The following is a 6,785-nucleotide window of genomic DNA, read 5'->3' as shown; positions in this document are numbered from 1 at the left end:
TATTTCCCAGACTAACAGATATGGCTGATGACTTGGGGGAAACAATTTAAAAACAGAGAGGAACCTGAAAACAGTATGCAGCACAGATGGAGGAAGCCAGTTGGGGGACGCTCCCTTAGGCTGTTGGCTACACCACAAACACTCAGCAGAGGCCCTGCCCTGAGCCTCAGGGTGACCTGTGGCGACCCGTGTGACCTGGGTCTTGACCACAGGTACAGTGGTGGCCATATGCTCCAGAAGCAGGGGAGGCAGCCGACGGAAACCAAGCTGGAGTGGGGCCAGGTTCCTGCTCTCTCCTCCCATGACCCTTTGCTCGAATGAACAATGTCCTTTTATCAAATGTGCAACTGGAGGAAACTGCCAGGTTCCAAGGTCACTGCCATGGACCTTGACTACTTATCAGTGTGGCCATCAAGCCTCCACTTCCTGACACTGCTGTGGAATCCAAGCTCAGCTCCGTACATCATGACCCTAACACACCGTCCTGGGAGATGGGGAGTAGTTTGGGGCTCTCTGTGGTTACTCGGGGATACACCTGCAGTGTCTCTGTGGCCCTGGCCAAATCTGGTCAAGTTTCCAGATCTCAGAGGCTGCATGGGGCAAGTTTGATTGGGCTTTGTTTTTTTAAATAATAAAAGTGGCACATTGTTCAGAATGCACATGGATACAGCCTTTGGAGCAACGAAAATATGCCATATTCAATATCCAGTTTAGTGGCATAAAGTTCAGAGAAACATTCCATCTGGTTGGAAGCTCTAGAAAAGGCACTGAGCTGGCGGTCAGGCTGCTTGTCAGCCCCGGTGGCCTCGGGCTAGGGATTTCCACCTCTCTGGGCCTCAGCTTTTTCATCTATAAAATGGAGGCAACAGGCCAGCCCGGCCTTCCTGGTCTTGTTGTATTAAGTCTCTAACAGGAGAATCAACAGCACCTTGGGAATGGAAGTCTCTAGTCTAAGTCAGGGTGCAGTAAGGTGAGCAAAGCAACCTGAGGAGTGGGGCCACAGTCTGGCCCCAGGCCCAAAGTTACAAGAAGGCGGTAGGCACGCAGAGTGTTGGGTCCCTGGACCCACAGTCGTGCTTGCTAAGGTGGCCTCGTGCCCACGCAATGCAGACCCCACAGTGTGAGGCTGGTCCTGCCCCCTGGGGTATCCGAGGGCTCAAGGAACTAGCAGATGAATGCTCCATCCTGGCAGAATCACCTCAGGTCTTAAATAAAAAAACAAGGGGGGATTCCCAGGTCCCCTCCAACCCCCTGACTGATTCAAGGACCCCCCTGGGGACAGGCCTTTTTTCATAGCCCTCAGGTGATGCCCGGGGTGAAGGTCCACCTCGATACACAGGAGTCTTAGGCTCCCAGGGCTGCAGGCATACTTTTCTCTGAGAATTTATTGATTTTGTGTTTTCATTTTAATGACAATCTGCATTTTTACCAATTATAGAGACTAAGTTGTTTCTTTGTTGTGGTAATTTGCAGGAAGGCTTTTGTTTCCTGAGTTGACGTGCAATAAAATGAGGTTAATGGGAAAGGGGGGTGGGGAGGCGCATGAGAATTTTTTGCAAGGATGGTATCATTACTTGCTCAGGTCTGAGAAACCTTGGAGAGTATGATATGAGACTGAAAATGTGGTGTCACAGGCTTTGAGAGCAGAGCGTTCCCCCTGGAACCTGGAATGGAGGAGCAAGTGTGGCGGGAGGAGCAGGGATGGATGGAAGAGGACTGAGCCTGGGGGTGAGGGCGAGGCCTCAGGGGTTACTTATGAGGCCTGGAGATGCAGCCGACATCCCTGGTTGGGGAACCACAGGTGCAAAGGCTCCGAAGAGGGAAAACACAGGTTCATTCCAGAACTGTGAGTCCTTCCGTCTAAGCCATTGTAAGGTAAGAAGGCACCGAGGGGGTGGCAGAGGCCTCACGGTGTCCGAATTAGTCAGCCCAAGCTGCCACTACAAAGTACCACAGCCTGGGTGGCTCAAACAATAGAAATGTATTCCTCAGTTCTGGAGGCTGGAAAGTCTGAGGCCAAGGTGTCACAGGCTTGCTTCCTTCTGAGGCTGTCAGGGAGAACCTGTCTCTCCTTGTGGTGGTTGTGGCAAACTGCCATTTCTTGGCTCGTAGAAGCATCACCCAGCTCTCCTTCTCCGTGTTCATATGGTGTTCTCCCAGTCTGCATGTCTCTGTATCCAAATTTCCCCTTTTTATAAGAACACCAGTCATATTGGATTAGGACCCACCCTAATGAACTCATTTTTCCTCTGCAAAGAACCTGTTTTCCAAATAAGGTCATATTCGGAGGCTCCAGGGTTAGGACTCAGGCATATCTTTTTGGGGGAAACACAATTCAACCCATAACAGTGGCCAACCTTGTGTGCCTGGTTTAGGAGCTTGGTCTCCACCTAAATTCAGACCTCTCTCCAGAGGATCCCCTTCCAACTCATTTTCTTTAGATTGAAGCCCAAACGACATAGCCCAAGTACAAGCCCTCCTCCATGTGCTTTTCCTCCATTTGTAATTGTGTAACTCATCTGTATGTATTTGTAGGTGATCAGTGTCCGTGTCCCATGGGACCATCAGTCACATGAGGGCAGGGGAGGAGGGTGTTCTGGTCACCTCAAAGCTGGAAGAGCACCCAGGACATTGCAGCCACATAAATGAGTGAAAGAACATGTGAAATGTGCATCTGAAAGTATCAGGTAGCACCCACAGGATGAAAGCTGGGAGGAAGCTGAGTGGGAGGAAAGTGGGATGCAGTGACCCAGAGAGAGGCGATGCCAGCTGTAGAGGACAAGGGCAGGGGGAAGGGAGGGGAGGGGACACATAAAAGAGGTGTTGAAGGAGAGAAGCAAACAAGTTTCATCAGGCACCGGGGTGCAGGAGAAGGAGGACCCTACCCTCTCCCATCCCCCGGGCAGCTGGCCTAGCTCCTCCTGGTCCTGACCCTGCCAGTTGCCAACATGTGGCCAGCAAATGACTTTTCCCACAGGTGCTGGCCTTCCCTTCCTTCCCAGGGCAGACAGCTGGCAGAATCTCAGAACAGAGATTCTGGCAGAATCCCCAGAGAGGAGAGAGGAGCTGAGCTGGCCCTGCCACAGGCAGTCTTAGGACTGTTTAGGAGACTAGTGGGTCTGCCCTCAAACACTGGTGACTATGGCATGGGTGCCAGCCCTCCTTGGGGGGCAGCTTGGTGCAGGAACAATATTCCTAAATTAGTAGCCTAGATTCCACCCATTTCACAGGTCAGCAAACTGAGACCTAAAGAAGGTGAGAGCAGCAACAGCACCGTAGGAGATAGAGCCCTAAGATCAAGGCCTACTCTCCCATTCACACTTAACCTAAACCCCTTAACCTTCAGAAGCTCGGTTGTCTTGGCCATAAAATGGGAATAAACAAGGTGCTGTCTATTTCTTGAGCAATTTACAGCTCTAAGAGCTACGATTTGATCACTGCCATTTCTTCTTGGGACACCTTTTAAATCAACCTAATTTACTTCTGATACTCAGCTCTCTTTCATGACCCTCAAAACCTATCTTTGAGATTATATTACCCAGATGTGTTTGCTGAGTTTATTTCTCATTACCTTGGGTGTTGCCACTTATTGGGAGATTTCTTATCCTCCTTGAAAGGGGGGTTTGGATGGTGTGCTGCCTCAGGTGACTCTTGCTTGAATAGAAAGATGGCGTCCTTGCTCTAGGCTGCAGTCTGCACAATTTCTTATAGGATCCCAGATTTGAAAAGGACCTTAAAAGTAGATCACATAAATCAACGCTCACGTGGTACTTGGCTTCTGTTCACCTCTATTCAAGTTGTAATGTCATCCATGTGAGGTGGGGGGGGTCACTCCCCACCAACAAATCCCTATTCTATTTTCCAATGATTCTAACCTTTGGAAAGTTTTCCCTTATATTGAGTAAATCTGCCTCAGTGAGTCCCTCAAGGACATGGGTGACAAGACATGCCCTTGGCATTTAGGACAGAGCCTGGTGACCTGGAAATAATAAGAATGGAACTATAACCCTCCCTCTTCTTTCCAGCTCTTCTCTCTAAGGGTGGCTATTGACCAGATGAAACGCCACTCAGGTAAGAAGTCCCCTGATTCCTTGACTAAACTGTGGCTGGAACAAGGAGAGCATGAATGATGGGACGCACAGATGACCTGAAGGTGCCTTACTAAACCTTTGGTGAAAACTACAACCAAGTCACAAAATGGGTTAGCTGCTATGAGTGTGGGCGGCAAAACCAAAAACCCAAGAACTATACTTTCCTAAAGAGGACAGAAACGCTTATTAGGAATATGGAGTCAGGAAAGGGAGGTGCCCACGGCCTAGCTAATCCCCCCAGATGGGCCGTAGGCCTCTGAACCACATTCTCTCTCAGGAAGAGGCCAGTGGCCAGCTACGTCTGTCAGGACCCCAGTGGAAAAGAGATGGTTCTCTCAAAGGGCTTATCAAAGGGACTATTTACAGAGGTGTGGACAGGGGTAAGGGAACCCACCAGGGCCCCTGAAGCCCCAGGGAGTAGCAGCAGCTAGAAGCTCTGATTTCCCTATGGCCTGACACCCGGAGGGAGGGAGCTGTCATAAGAATCTGGAAGGAGCTGGGGCCATAGACAGAGCTGCTTGCGAGGAGGTGCAGTCCTCAGGAGAGAAGTGCACACATTGCCCACCCACAGCACAGAAGGGAGGGAACCTGGGCAGAAATACTCTAACCTCTCCCTCCTCCCAACCTCTGACCTCCAGGGATGCCTCCCATTGGCTGAACCCAACCAGAAGGTCAAATAGCACAGGAAGCCACAGAAGCATCCTCCAGGGCACAGAGCAGGGAGGAGGAGGCAGGAGGGATCTGGCAGTTATCCAGCTCACCAACTCAATGACTCATTAGCGTCCCAGATCCCATCCTTTCATGCAGCAATGCTTCATCCAACAATGACCAAAGTTTACTGATCACCTAGTACGTACCAGGCACCATGCTAGGGTCTGGTGACACAGAAATGACTACACAGCCCTTGACCCTTCCACCAAGGCAATGTTTGAACAAATTATCGCTGAAATATATGAACATATCCCAATTGGAAGGGGATAGAAAAAATGAGGAACGTGATAAGAATGTAAAGGAGGGTGGGGTCCCACTCGGGGCATGGAGGAAGGCATCTTTGAGGATGTAACCTTTAAGCTGACTCCTGGGGGATAACTTCAACTTAGTCAGGGAAAGAGTGGCAGCAACATGCTTCAGGAGCAGGAAACAGAATATGCAAAGGCCCGGAAATGGGCACTTTCAAGAGACTCTACACAGCCAGCCGATGTGCCTGAAGTTCAGTGCACAAGAGAAAGAGATTCAAGGGGAGGGAGGGGAAGAAGGCAAGGTCCAGGTAACATGGCACCCGAAAGCGCATGGGAAGGAGTTTGGGTTTTCCCGAGAGCAATGGGCAGCCGCTAGCCCCATGTCATGGGTCTAGGGCTTCCCTCCAGCCTAATTACTGTCCAGCCTCCTCAGTGGGGTCTTTGATGAGCCTTTGACCTGATCTCCTCCGCTGCTGGATCCCTCCAGGGGCAGCGGGCTGGAAACATTAAGCTTTGGGTATTCAGGTGCAGGTGACCCCATTCAGGCTTCATCATCCCTTTACATCATCCCTGTTCCACAAACCTTGAAGAAGCCAAATTTTCTCCACTTGAACCCTCAGGAAATTGCTAGCAACCTGTGTTTCTGGGATTGATCAAAAGGCAGGAGTGGAATGTGAAGTAACTACAATGCTCACCCAACACCTGGTGGGAGTTTACCCAGGTGCTGGCACTTTGGAAAAGTGTTCGGCAGCTGTGTCCTAAAGCTAAGCAGGCACTAACCCCAGGACTCAACAATTCTGCTCCTGGGGATAAACCTCAGAGAAATTAATGTGTATGTCCACAAAACACTTGTACTGAGCTAGAATGTTCATAGCAGCATCATTCATAACAATCCCAAACGAGAAAGAACCCACATGCCCATGAATGCTGAAGGGATAAACCAGCTGGGATATATTCACAGAGAAATACACCAATATGACCCAGCAGTGAAAAGGAACCAACTACTGACACGTGTAACAACATGGAGGAATCTCAAAACCATGTCGTGTGAAAGAAGCAAGACACGAAGGAGCATATGCTGTCTGATTCTATTTATATGCAATTCTAGAAGAGACCCAACGTATCCATGGTGAGAGAAATCAGAGTGTTGTGGGTGGGGGGGGTGGAAGAAAGATCGTGAGGAACTTCTGGCAGCTAGAAATGTCTTATGTCTTGGGATATGAACAAATGTATACACAGACGGGGTATACAATTGTCAAAACTCATTAAACTGTACTGAAGCTTGAACTTAAGATTTATGCACTTTGGTGCATCTAAACTAAACTATGCATCAGTTTAAAAATGGCCAGACGGCACCTGGCTCTTCACCCGGGTTCTCCTCACAGCAGTGAAGGAAAAAAAAACACTTCCGCCTTATCTCCAGGTCAAGGTACAGTCAATGTAGCTAAGGAATACTTTTAAACAGACCATATTTTTTCTAAACAAGGCTGTATTTAAACCGTGTTTGTTTCATTCTCTCCAGCTTCTTGGATAACAGGGTTGCCTTTGTTTTTGTTTTCTCTCCAGGTTCTTGGGAGGGCAGCCCTCCACCCACCCCACCCCCAAAGTAGAGGAGATGTGTATCTTCATAAATAGCTACTTCCTAATGTGAGGAAGTGAAAACTAGAACACACATTTTCAGCACACATTTCAAAATGCTTCAGCACATGTGAAAATAAAACAAACAACAACAACA

Source organism: Rhinolophus sinicus, chromosome 15, assembly GCF_057876585.1.
Source record: "Rhinolophus sinicus isolate RSI-liver-muscle chromosome 15, RSI-T2T, whole genome shotgun sequence".
NCBI classification, from domain to species: domain Eukaryota; kingdom Metazoa; phylum Chordata; class Mammalia; order Chiroptera; family Rhinolophidae; genus Rhinolophus; species Rhinolophus sinicus.
This window is presented reverse-complemented; position numbering follows the sequence as displayed.